Below are 13858 nucleotides of genomic sequence, written 5' to 3'. Positions count from 1 at the left end.
AGGTTTACCCAAGTCTAAATGAAAGAGTGTCATAATGGTGGTAGTTGATAGACTTACAAACTATGCACACTTTTGTGTATTATCTCATCTTTTCAAAGCTAGTATAATTGCTACTGTGTTTATGGAAACAATTCAAAATCTACATGGAAACCCAAAGATTATTGTAAGTGACAAAGATCCCATTATCACAGGAAATTTTTGGATAGAATTATTTTCTTGTCCTGGTACTCAATTAACTCATAGCTCATCTTATCATCCTCAATCTGATGGGCAAACTAAGATATTGAACAAATTTTTGGAAGGATATATTCATTGCTTTGTATCTGATAAATAAACACAATGATTCAAGTGGTTACTTCTAGCTGAATGGTGGTGTAACACTTCCTTCCATCCTAGAACAAAAAGGACCCCATTTATGACACTTTATGGATATCATCCACCATCCATCACATCATCTTTAAGAGAAAATTCTAAGGTTCAAGCAGTGGAAGATCACATCAAGCATCGACAATAAGTTCTCCAACTCTTAAAGGATAACCTCACTCTAGCGCAGAATCAAATTAAAAAACAAACATATCAACTTCATAGTGAAATAAGTTTTGATGTAGGAGATTAGGTATTTTCATGACTACAACCATACAAACAAATGTCCCTCAAGAAAGCTAAGAAGGGTAATAAATTATCACCCAATTACTGTGGTCCTTACAAGGTGTTGCAAAACATTGGTACTATGGCATACAAATTGGAGTTGCCTGCATCTTCCTGAGTACACCCAGTTTTCCATGTTTCATGCTTAAATAACGTTATCAGTGACAAGATCCCAGTTCAAACAGTGTTTCCTAACCTTGACGAAGAAGGAAAAATCATATTTGAGCCTGAAGCAATCATGGAAACAAGAACCCAATAGATACAGAATAGATTAATTTCAGAGTATCTCATTAAGTGGAATAACTTACCCGCTGAAGATTACACATGGGAGGATGATAATTTTGTACAAAATCATCCGAAACTACTGAAGCATTTATGAAAACTCTTTTTTTAAGGAGAGGGGAATGTTAGATCCATATAATACTAGTGTATCCCCCTTATTGTTATTTTTGTTCCCCAAAGAAGCCCACTAATTTTATTGTTGTGCCCTTACATTATTATTGTTATGTAGGCTCTGATTATATTGTGACCCCTTAGGCTCCTATATATACCAAGGAGGTCTTATCATTTGCATCATCCAAGAATTGTTCATTTATGTAATGTAAAGGAGGTTTCCCCCTTGAAGAGGCTAATATGTAAGTCATTGATCTACGTTTTCTTCTATTTTGCGAGTTGGTTGCTAATAGAAATCACTTCTAAAATAATTTCAACAAATATATAATATATGCAAGATCATGTAGACATAATTTTTTTTTATGGATATTTGGCCAATCTAAAGAGCCATGGTCAAGTGGACCAAACATATTGGGAGCCAAAAGGCCCTACTCATAAGTTTTTTAATGGTCATTTTTAACAATATAGAAAATAGGGAGTGGGTGTTCCAAAACGGCCTCTATTTCTTCAACTCAACTAGGCTCTATATTCGCTTTTGGAATGAAAAATTAAACCTAGAAAAAGAGGCTTTCACGATTGTTCCAACATGTATTTGGTTATATTCGTTTCTTGAAGAATCTTAAGATGCAAAAATCCTAAAAGGAATAGGAAACATCCTAGGGACTTTGATCATGATATTAGAAGCAACAAAAATAAGTCATTACACTTCCTATTCTCATATTTATATCTATATGAATGTCCCAAAAGCCTTTCCTCTTACCATATACTTGAGCTACCATGATTCTAATAGGCACCAAACCATTGATTACATACACATTCCATTATGGTGCTAGAAGTGTCATGAGCATGGGAATATCTTCTAGGATGTTTCCCTTAATATTGTACCTACTCTGCCAAAGCCCCACACTGAAATATATTTGAAGGGTTCGATAAAGTGTTCTATAGAAGAATATCTATAAAAATACGCTCTATGCAAGCCATTTGCAAGGAGTACAAACTCATAATTGCTATGATATTTTGTCTAAAAATATAGAGGAAACCCAAGATGGAGTTGTAAATAATCCCAAGTAGCATGCTCCACCACCTCAAGGAAACCCAAAAGTAACAACAAATAAAATTAAATGAAGGAAGATCCAAACTGAAGAAAATAGTATTTTTTATAAACCTATTTTCGACTCCATTATAGTGAGATAAACCCAAGTTCAACTTACCTCATTTGTTGGCTAGAATGCAACCCATTTCACCTTTTATTTTACTTATATGAGATTTGTTCCATGTTAAAAGGGTGGAATTACATGATTGAGTTATTTCTCATAATTATTTTGTCACAATTTTATAATTATGAGATAATAATTATTTCATAATTGAGATAATTGAGAAAAATCTCATAATTGTGAAAAAAATTTTTAGAGTTTTTCATTCCCAAGGAGATCAAATTGACCCTACTCCAGTACTAGATGAGCCTACTCTAGTACAAACTCATACGCTTTATTTAGCAACAGTTGAAGTTCTTGCTCAAAATCAGTTACATGTTTCTTGTAGGATGACAAAGTGTCATCCCCAATACTGCATGACATCATTCCCTCAAGAGAGTATATGTGTTCACCCTTTGTCATCATATCTTGGACATCGAGCCATGGAATTACTTCAATGTGGAAGGCCCCAACATTTAGGTGAAAAGGTAATTTATGCATAAAGAAAGTCATTAGATTCACAATATGAGGGCGAACATAACAGTTTCCATAGTTGATACCAAAGCATATCTGGCAAGCATATTTGTCAAGTAAAGGGAGTGGCACCCTAGATGTGTTGTGTGTGACCTCGACCATCTTATTGTACCACTTTGAAAAGTCTTGTTCATTATATTCCTTATTAGCGGAGTTAGCGATAGTTCTCCAAGTAGCATATGCATAAGTGTAGGGCTCTCCATCTACAACTTTAATAAAGTATCAGATTTCTGGAGGACACCATTTTATCATAGCCAAGGGAATAACTAAGTAGCCAAAGATAAAATATGTGCTTGCTTATGAACATCTTTACATGCCTCAAAGAGCTCATTTAAGAGGAGACTCGAACAATTGAGTTGTAAACCATTGTTGTAGACTTCGGTGATAGAGATAACATCCAGGGAACATTCCCCTTTCGTTTAATGTCGCATAAGCTTACTGGAGCTAATATAATAGGAAAACTAAATTTTCTTATTATTAATAAAATAAATTACTACTCCATGCCCTTTTTGCTGGGTGGCATATTTTATATAAAAAAAATAATCAGTTGTTTTCTTGTCGTTCTTTGGAATTCTCCAGAAAACTATAGAAACGTCTTTACCATAGGGCGATAATCGTGTGAGCTTGTAAATATCCTCAACATTTTGATGAAGAATTTGGTGTAGCACATAACTTCTCTTGTGGTATCAAAGAGAGGCAGGTCCTGGAGTATCATTAGGGTTGACAGCGTTAGAGGACGAAAGTCTTGTTTGATCTTATGAGAGGCTCAGGAACCTGGTCACATATTTTCCTACATCAACACATCAGAGCAGAGTGTAGGAAAGAGGACATGGTAAGAAAACTCATTGTTGAAGAGGATAACCTTCTCATATTTCCCCAAAAGGTCATCTATGGTGTGAATGTGAGATTCAAAAGGGAACAAGGGAATGATGAGTCTTTTAGAGCAAACCAATGACTACGAGTGATAGGTGTAAACAAGATGAACAGGCAATCAAAATCAAGGTGGAGACATAGACGTAGAAGACACAAGAGCTAGGATGAAAACTTGATGAAAACACAAGTGCAACAATAAAGAAATGATGAGAGGCAAGGGCTATATAAAACACATGGCAGGACTTCGAACATACTATACCCTTTCCCGATGGAAGTAATATATGAGCAAATCGACGTGAATCCAAAAATCCACACAAAGACCAATCAAATCATTCAATTTGCTTGGAGAATTTAAATGATTGACTGAAAAGACTGGGATGATAACTAAATTATATCCAAAAATATTAATAAATGTGAAGGACAACTATGGCAGGAAGGATGAGATTTAATGTCATAAACGATGCATATTTATGACTAAAATTTTGACAAACTGGACATGATGACACCTCCCCAACCACAATGATTTGCGATGGGATGAAACTAAATAGAAGTAATTTTATTAACGCGACTAAACACAAGACCAAATAAAACATAGACTCTGATTAAGAATGACACAGCTGACTGAATGCTAAACCTAACCAATACTCGAATTGCATAGAGCACTCAAAATCATATGTGTTTGCGGGCCATTGTAGGGGTTCAGGTGTGCACCATTCACCCAACTAGGCAAAAGGATACCATCCAACCGAGCAAACCTTAAAAATCCAGGGTCGTGAATCTCTGCAATAGAAAATGGTCCAATCTAATGCATTTGTAAGTTACCTAGATGCTTAAGATATTTTCTATCATAAAGTAGTACTTGGTCGCCAACTGAGAATGATTTCTTCTTAATGTGCCTGTCATGCCAAGCTTTTTTCCTTTCTTTTTCAACAGTTTTATGAAAGTTTGCAAGGAACTATTGCTCATCAAATTGCCATAACTCCTATAATTGCTTAAAAATGGACCCATCGTTAGACATTTTGGTAGCTTGAACAATGAAAATATTAGGGACTATGAATTCTACTGGAAGCACTGCTTCCCATGCATAAAAAATTTGAACAGGTGTATACTTATGCAATCACTTAACTGTAGTGTGATAAGCCCATAAAGTTTCTGGAATTCGCTCATCCCAGTCATCCTTATTCGTGGAGAAAATTTTAGTGAGACCCTTCTCTATAATTTTATTAAAGGCTTCAACAGTTCCATTCGCTTGTGGGTGATAAGGGATACTTTTGTGGTGTTGAATCATAAAGTTGCAGAGTAGCGAACTGGTTGTCTCATTGATAAAATGTGAGCCTTGGTCACTAGTAAGACTTCGGGGACAACCAAATTAGGTAATGATATTTTCAAATATGAATCATGTAGTAGTATCAACAGTGCAATCCTTAATAGGAGCAACTTCCACCCAACTCGTTAGATAATACATTACGGTGATGATGTACCTAGCATGTGAGTGTCATGTAGGTGGATTAATCGGTCCTACAAAATCAACTGCCCATTTTTCAAATGCTTCAAGTGCTCTTATTGGATGAAGAGGAAGCTCATCCCACTGAGATGGTCGACCAAATATTTGACAAATATCACACTTCTTAGCATATTATTTATCATCTTTAAATATTTATGGCCACCAAAGATCAACCTGCAAAACTTTCCAAGCAATGGCTTTACCTCCAACATGACCTTCTGCAACTTCTGCATGGCATTCCCATAAAATCTTATCACTTTCACAGTCCAAAACACGCCGACGCAAGATTTGATCAAGCTCCATTTTATATAATTTCCCAGCAATAAGTTGATAATCAATAGCTCAGACAACCATGTGTAATTTTTCAGTGGTTTTATAATCATTTGGGAACTTACCAGTGGCAAGGAATAATGAAATATCCTCCAAATTATCTAAGACTTCTTCAACTCTGAATAGATGTGCATCCAGTAATTGTTCATCATCAAAGCCTCCATATTCTACTGATTCCAATCGGGATAAATGATTTGGACCCACATTCAAGTGGTTTGGATTGATAACGACTTCGAATGAAAATTCCTGAAATAACAAGAGCCATCCACATATCCTTCCCTCTAAGACAAGCTTTTTAATCAAATACTGCAAAGAAAAATGTTTTGTAAATAGTTTAAAGGGAACACCCAATAGATAATGTCTAAACTTCTCTAATGAATACACCATGGCAAGGGCCTCCCATTTAATAGTGGTATAGTTCTTCTCCGCAATAGAAAGTTTTTTACTGGCAAATAAATTGGATGGTCTAAATTACCTTCTCTAGGATGAGCCATCATAACTCCTAAAGCAATCCTTGATGCATCTATATGGCCATGAAATTATCCAATATGGATAAATCGGGATTGTTGCACTTGTAATCTTCTCCTTCAGTGTATCAAATGCAGAGTCACATTTAATAGTCCAAGTAAATTTCTCATTCGTTGTCAATAATTTCTCCAGTGATGTAGTATTGAGAGAATAATTTGTTATGAAACCAGCTCAAGAAAAGATAGAAAAGATAGATCAACGCCTTAGAATTCAGCCTCTTCGAGGGGGAACCTCCTTTACATTACATAAATGAACAATTCTTGGATGCTACAAATGAAAAGACCTCCTTTCTATATATATGAGTATAAGGGGTCATAACATAATTAGAGCCGACATAACAATAATAATCTAAGGGCACAATAATAACAATAGTGGGCTTCTATGGGGCACAATACTAACAATATGGGAACTACATGGGTACATAAATATAATAAGTGGGTTGTACTAATAACAATAAGGGATTACACTAGTAGTATAGGGGCCTAACATGCCCCTCTCCTTCAGAAAGCGTTGTCCTCAACACTTGAGTAGTTCTTGATGCTTCTGTATAAAATTATTGTCCTCCCATGTGGAATCTTCAGCGGGTAAGTTCTTCCACTTGATGAAATACTCTGAAATTGATCAATTTCGTAGCTGTTGGGTTCTTGTTTCTGTGACTGCTCCAGGTTCCAATATGATTTTTCCTTCCTCTTCAATTTCTGGCAATATTGTTTGAATTGGTATCTTTTGCGACTTTTGAATAAGTGGCCATACTTCTTCGTCCTTCTTCCATTCATCCCTTGCTTCATTTATCCAATCTAGCTGGATAATAGAAATAGCACAAAACAATGCTTCCACATCCTCATCATTGAAGAGTCTTCCCATTCGGTAAGGTCACCATTTTTTAAGTGCATGTAGTATTGCTAACATTTCCTTCTCATAAATAGCTTGCTTGAGATGTAGCAGTAAAAATACCCAATCACCTACATCAAAAACAATTTCACTATGATGTTGATCTACCTATTGTTTTGTTTGATTTTGCACCGAAGTGGCGTTATCCTTTAAAAGTTGGAGAGCTTGTTGTTGATGCTCGATGTGATCTTTCACTGCTTGAACCTTTTTCTTCTTGATATGTCCTTCTATCTCTAGAGTTTGAGTGGTAATTTCTTCCAATCCTTTACAAGATATGGTTGGATTCATTTCTTGATGCTCGATGTGATCTTTCACTTCTTGAACATTTTTCTTCTTGATATGTCCTTCTATCTTGATAGTTTGAGGAGTGGTAATTTCGACCAATGAATTACAAGATATGGTTGGATTCATTTCTTATTTCTCGATGTGATATTTCACTTCTTGCACCTTTTTCTTCTTGATATGTCCTTCTATATTGAGAGTTTGAGGAGTGGTAATTCTTGCCAATGCTTTACAAGATATGGTCAGATTCATTTCTTCTTTATCTAGGCTTTGTTCCTGGAGTATATCCTCTTCTTTTGACCTTTCTTTCTCCTTTTCTTCTTCCTCTTCACAACCTATGTAGAATAATTTCTTCTTAGCACACTTATGACCTTTAGTGTATTTGCTATCACAACTGTAACAAAGCCCTTTTGCTCTTTTTTCTTCCAATTGTTGTGGTGTCAACCTTATAGGTTGTGGAAGACTAGTGACAACTGTTAGTGCTCGAATCTGCCTCAGGCTGAGGAAGGCAAAATCCAAGGCAACATCAAACCACTTAGCCTCGTAGCTAGCCCTACGAGGACAGGAGAGGGCTCTCTCCGGGTCTATCTCGGCAAAAGGTCTTCAAAGGGCTGAGATGACCGATATGAATACTGATTTTAGGCTAGTAAATTGATTTAAAAAGGGGTTTTTAATAAAATGATTGGGTTTTTCTGGGCTGCATGGGGCAAAGAAACAGCTTGAACAGAGAAATGTAATCAAAAACACAGATTGTCTCCTGAGGCAAGGTAGGCAAGAAAGTTTAACATCAAATTGAGATTAAATGGAATGGCAAGACCGCTGAGGAGCTGACAAGGGCATAGAGGATGAATCCTTGTCAAACAGAAGAAAACATTAAATATGAACAAACTTAAAGGCAGAGCATACAAAATATGAATTCTACCTTAACACTTCATTTGTTCAATTGGAAACGATCATGAAATGACATGAACACATAACAGGCTACATATGAAACAAAAGAGGACACAAATGTTAAATCTCATACCACAGGAATCTCAGAAGCCAGAGCTGGGTATTTTCATTAAAATCTCTGTCAAAGACTGTACAATGAAAGCTCTGTTCTCTCTCCTCCACCAGCGCTCAGAACCCTCTCTCCCTCTTTACAAAATGTTTTTTAATACCATAAACAGCTCAGAAGAAAACCGATCCATGAAAAGATGGAACTGTTTCGACTGGCACTATGAAAAATAGTAAAAGCCACTCATTAGTTCCTAAAGATCAGCGCATACATATCTGTGACCAATACAAAGGCGGACGTTGTAGTGTGAACCCTCCAAATCATAACTGAAGACTAGGATAGGCAATCTGTCCCTATTTTTCTGCTCAGGATCGATGTCTTCATTCTAATTTTGTTTTCGACCTGGACTGCCACGTTATACTTTCCATTTCCTCTTGCTGTTAGACCAAAATGGCATGTGGAATGTGGAGGTCACCTTTTTGACAAGCGCATTGCAAAATCAAGCCATGTTACTATTTGAAACAAAACCATTTTTACATACAGTAAATGGACCAAGAACCTTCCCCTATAGGTCGATGAAAAACCATTTTTTCTAAAAACAGAGCATCGTTTCCCTTGAATTCCTCTGATGGCCAATTAAGAGATAAATGCTGGAGCGCAGATCCCTTTGAATCGTTAACTGAAGTCTTGAAATAGGAATCGAATCCTATGTCTTCTGTTGTGATGTATATCTTCGTTCCAATTTAAAGTATTTTGGCTCCGTTTGAATAGCGCTCTTGGGCCATATTCATGAGCCAGCTGTTGCTACCCAAATCACTGCCTCTGCACACGCATAAGGTTATACAAAGATGCATTCATTCCACACCTTTGTATTTGTTGTCAGAACGACATACTGAAATCAAACATATATGTTTGTATTCCCTATTGGAGCTTTCTTAGTTTCTAATTCGTCCAAAAAGAAGAGCCTCTAGTTCTAAGGCCAACAATATAATGACAGGAAATAACAAGCATGAATGGACGACGTTTGAAATGTGCTCTTTTGTATGCCTTAATTCGGATAGAATATACAAAGCGTTCATTGGAGCAGTCTTGAAGCAACGTTATGGTACATGGAGCAGCGTATTGGAGAGCGTTAATTTGCAAATGTTTTCTCACATATTTGGCAGCATGCTCACTTATTATCGCTTGGATTTGGCATATTATTACTTGCAGTTGGCTTATCGATTCCTTTGTACCCGCGATGGCAAACCAATTGCAGCTGACACCTATGAAATATATCAATGTTTTCGACTATTTGAAGTGTTCACCTTCATTTGCAATGACAGTGAAAAGACCTGATGCCACCGCCACCTGCAGGTCCATTGGTATAAAGAGTTTCAAATTCCTGTGTAAAATGAACTGCATGATCCTTTTCAGTGTGTTAGTTTCGGTCTTGAAAGCCCTTCATCAGTGATCAAAAAGCTCTTTGCATTTGCATTAGTAGGTGTCTCATCAGTGTCAAATCTTGCATTCCATTAGGCATGCCATAAACCTGATGGAGGAGTTGGTCCATTATACCCCTCTTGGCTTTGCTGGATCAGGTCATATCGATTGTTAAGTTTTTTCAAGCTTGTCTTGTTTTGTCTTAAGGTCAAAGGTCCTAGGTCTAGGGTTTTGGTCATTTATCCTTGCAAGGTCATGTCTTTGAAAGTCCTTGAGTGCCCAGCAAGCCAGAGGGAGGATTGTAAACATGTTTCTTTGATATTTTCATCATGTACAGTTTATTTTTAACCTTGGGTTTAAAAACTCTGTTTTTAAAGCCAAGGTCATGTTAAATTTGTGTAAAAAGAATGAAATTCCAAAAAAGTCTTCAAAAGGACAGCAGTAACCCTGGTCCCCTTGCCAAAGTCCCTCAGATGATCTACCTGCAAAAAGAATCAAGTCAAAGTGCTCAATGAGTCAAAATCAGGATAAAGGAAACCAAAAATCAGTGTTATAAAGTGTCAAAAGAAAAAACATTAGAAAGTGGGTTTGTAAATGAAATTTTTTCAAATGAGACTTATAAAAGCCCAAATTCCCTCCTTTCACTCTCATTGTGCATTTTAGAGCTTGCAAGAGAGAATGAGAGAGTGATTGGAGAAAGGAGCAAAATTACAGTGATTTCGGGCAGCAGAGTGGTGCGCGACCCGTCAAAGGAGGTGCGCGACCTGTTGGGCAGTGCGCGACCCGTCCAGAACTCCTCCGCAGTTCAGAATTACTACGGGCGTGACCCGTTGGGAGGTGCGCGACCCGTTGGGAGGCCTGAGCGACCCGTTGAACCGCTTGCCTGCAAACTTCAACAGAATTCCTCAATCTCCCTTCAAATCATCTAAATTGGTCGAGGTAGGCTCTTTACACATGGTTTTTGGATGATGGTGATGAATATAAGGCTTTATGCTATGATTTTAATCTCAAATCAGGCAAATGAAAAGACTTATATGGTTGCAATATTCATGTGCAAATTGTGTTAGGGTTTATGGTGTTTCAAGATGTTTTTCCTTTGGTTTGTTTCCCTCCCTTCCCTCTTGCTCACATTCATATGTACATCTCATGTTCCCCCATGACATTTTATAAATGAAATGAAAATATTTCCCCATCCCTAAATCACTAAAAATAAAAAAAATGAAAACCCTGATTCCTCTCTACCATATGCATGTGCAAAATAACAAAAACTGTTGGTAAAATGTCAGCATGTTTTGTGCATGGTTTCCCTTTTTCCCTTATTGAACATGAATACATATATTCCCATGTTTACTTTCATACATGTTTTTCCCATATGAAATAATCTTTGCAAATGATTTCCCTATTACAAATATGTGTTCCTATATGCATATGATTTGCAAAATTTCCCTTGAAATTCCCTGTAATATTTATATATTCCCATTCCTTGTTAAAAGATCCCTCCCCTAACATTTCCCTCATGTTTTGTTCCCCTTGAAACAGCATAGATTTCAGCACTTTTTGCAGGCAGAGACAGCAGTTGTATTTGTCCACTTTGCTCCTAAACCATGTCAGAAACCGAAACTTATGAGCAAAGTGATGACCATTCATCATCTACAGAGGTTGAGGAACAGAGGAGGCCTCGTAAGGGTGGTAAGGGTGGACATCATAAGCGAGAGGAGCCCACCTCTCTGGCAGAATTACAGGCTTGCCCCATGGCAGTGAGTTGCTTTCAGTATATGTCTTGTTATGATTTCTGTGAGAGAATTTCTCAGATTCAGCATCATAGAGAGTTGGCCCGCTTGTTTGTCTTGCACCTCCGTGATGGACATGTCACTCTGGCAGGGGTAAACTTCACATTGACTCCTGAGGTGATCTCACAGGCTACAGGGATACCAAATGTGGGTGAGGTGTGGCCTAAGCGCAGATTGCTATATTTTGTTCACTTTGAGCCCTATGTCCGGCCACCATTCGTGAGACTTTTGACAGGTGTTTTTCCATTCAGATTTCTCCGGAGCGAGTATGCTCCCATCATGAGGCTTATTATGCATTATTTTACCTGTGAGGGCAGATTTTCACAGGTGTACTCATATCACATTCGCCTTTTGATGCATTTCACCCGAGTGAGGATGATGAACATCCCGGTCTTCTTGTTTCATAACATTCAGAGGATGGTGCCCATGTTGCAGAAGAAGACCCTGGCCCAGCAGTATAAGAGCTTATGTCATTATGGTTTGATTCAGCTCATAGTCTCACATCAGTTGACTCAGCAGGGCATCTCATGGGAGGAGTTCATCTCCTGTGAGTTTTTCACAGTGCCACCTCAGCCACATCAGGAGGTCATTCATGAGGAGGGAGGACCATCTCAGCAGCCTGATGCTCCCGTCACCCGACATGTCAGCTCCACTCCTTTGGTCACTTATCAGAAAGGCCCAAGGGCCTTATTTGCAGCAGCTAGGCGAGTACTATCTCCACAGCAGGTGGAAGGGGTCTCGCCTTCATCTTCAGCTCAGCGAGTGTTATCTCCACATCAGGTGGAAGGGGCCTCGCTTTCTTCACCAGCACAGGTACTACAGAGGGGCAAAGAGCCCATGATTCATGAGGATCCGGTGATTGATCTTGAGGTCAGTTCTCCTAGCCAAGAGGCGAAGGAGATCATTCAGCATCTCAGGGCTGAAAATGATGTTTTACAGAGGAGACTTGAGGGTGCTCAATGGACTATTACTTACTTGGAGCAGCAGAACAAACAATTGGAGGATGAGAAAGCGCTTGATGAGCTATGGAGGATTCGTAGCGACCGAGTCCTAAACCGTAGAAGACCCGGTGATCCATTGCCTGCTGACCGAGAGTCAATGCTCATTCAGGAGAATGCTTACTTGGAGAGGTTGTTGGCTAAGGCCAACCAAGAGAAAAATCTGCTGAGAAACATGAAGAATCACTATTGGGCAAGGATGCATGTATGCAAGGCCAAAATGAAAATGTTCCAAAGGAGGTTGTCCGAAGCTCTTAAGCGGAGGAAGAAGACCAATCCACTCCATATCTTGGCTGAGGCATCCCTCAAAGATCATGGCACTCACTAGCATCAGCTACAACACAAATCCCAAATTTTTTTTGAGAATTTTGGGTAATTTTGGTATTTTTTGGAAATTTACAAGTTTTGGCTCCTCAACGGGTCTCACCCCCGATGAGACCCTTTGTCATCGTAGCTCCGTTTTGCAAAAACTCAGCATTTTTAGATTTTTCATGCAAAATTACATATTCCCATGGATGGACTTGAGTTTTTATGGGGTTTTGGGCCTCCAGAAGGTCAAAATACATGCAAAATTTGACTTTCTGCCCCTTTTTTGAGTTGCAGAAGCAGTCTTGGGAGAATTGAGTTTTGACTAGAAAAATAAACTCCAAATTCAAAAATTATAGTTGGGTTGGAAAGTAGACTCGCAGACCTTTCCAACGAGCTATCCTGCACCCAATTCTGACACCTGGAAGTGCCCCAAACAGAGCTCCAAAGTGCACGACCTGTTGAGAAAAGGGGCGCAACCCGTTGAGGAAATGTTGCCAGATTTGACCAGTTCAGCCCAGAAATTGCAGATTTGACCCTTTTCGACTTTCTGAGGTTAATGATGATCTTCATGGATGTAATTGTGACACTTTTTGGATACTTTTACTCTTGTTTAACATTTCTAGAAGATTTATGCATGTAAAGGGTAAAAATTGAATGTATGAACTGGTTTCCAAGTTTATAGAGGCAAGTTGTTTTGACTGCCTATTTTGTAGTGCTTAGTTTAGAAGTGGTTCAAACAGCTCCTAGGATAGTGAGCTCGACCCATGGAGGCAGGGAAAGAGGTTATATCATCTATATTATGTACTTTCTTGCTCATTTTCAGGGTGGGACTCTTGAGGGAGAAGCTATCATTGTATTATTCACTTGTATCTCTGCAATTTTTGGCTAAGGAATACCAGGGTTTTGCAGTCATCTTTGGGATTCTTGTGGACTCATGTGTTGATGGTGTGTTTCTCAATGTTCTTGTAAGCTTTGTTATGTGATTCATTTCCTTTCTTTACTGCTGCCCATTAAACAAATGAAGTGTTAAAGTATGAATTCATGCTAGCCATGCTCTGCTTTTAAATTTGTTTAATTTCAATGTTTTCTATTGTCTAAAGGGAATTCAAAGTCATTGTTTGCTCTCTTTAGCTCCTCATCTTTCATTCCTGATCATCCATCTCACT

General features: G+C 38.2%; 1 pseudogene; it reads right to left on the bottom strand.

Annotated features, from left to right (window-relative positions):
- The window catches only part of LOC149177459 (enolase 1 pseudogene), a 164342-nt pseudogene that overhangs the window by 95453 nt on the left and 55031 nt on the right, over nt 1-13858 (bottom strand).

This window comes from Pinus tabuliformis, chromosome 4_1, assembly GCF_031772625.1.
Source record: "Pinus tabuliformis cultivar Carrire ecotype Pingquan chromosome 4_1, CPIR1, whole genome shotgun sequence".
NCBI lineage: Eukaryota > Viridiplantae > Streptophyta > Pinopsida > Pinales > Pinaceae > Pinus > Pinus tabuliformis.
Note: the sequence above shows the minus strand (reverse complement) of the source record. Positions and strands in the feature narration are given on the sequence as shown.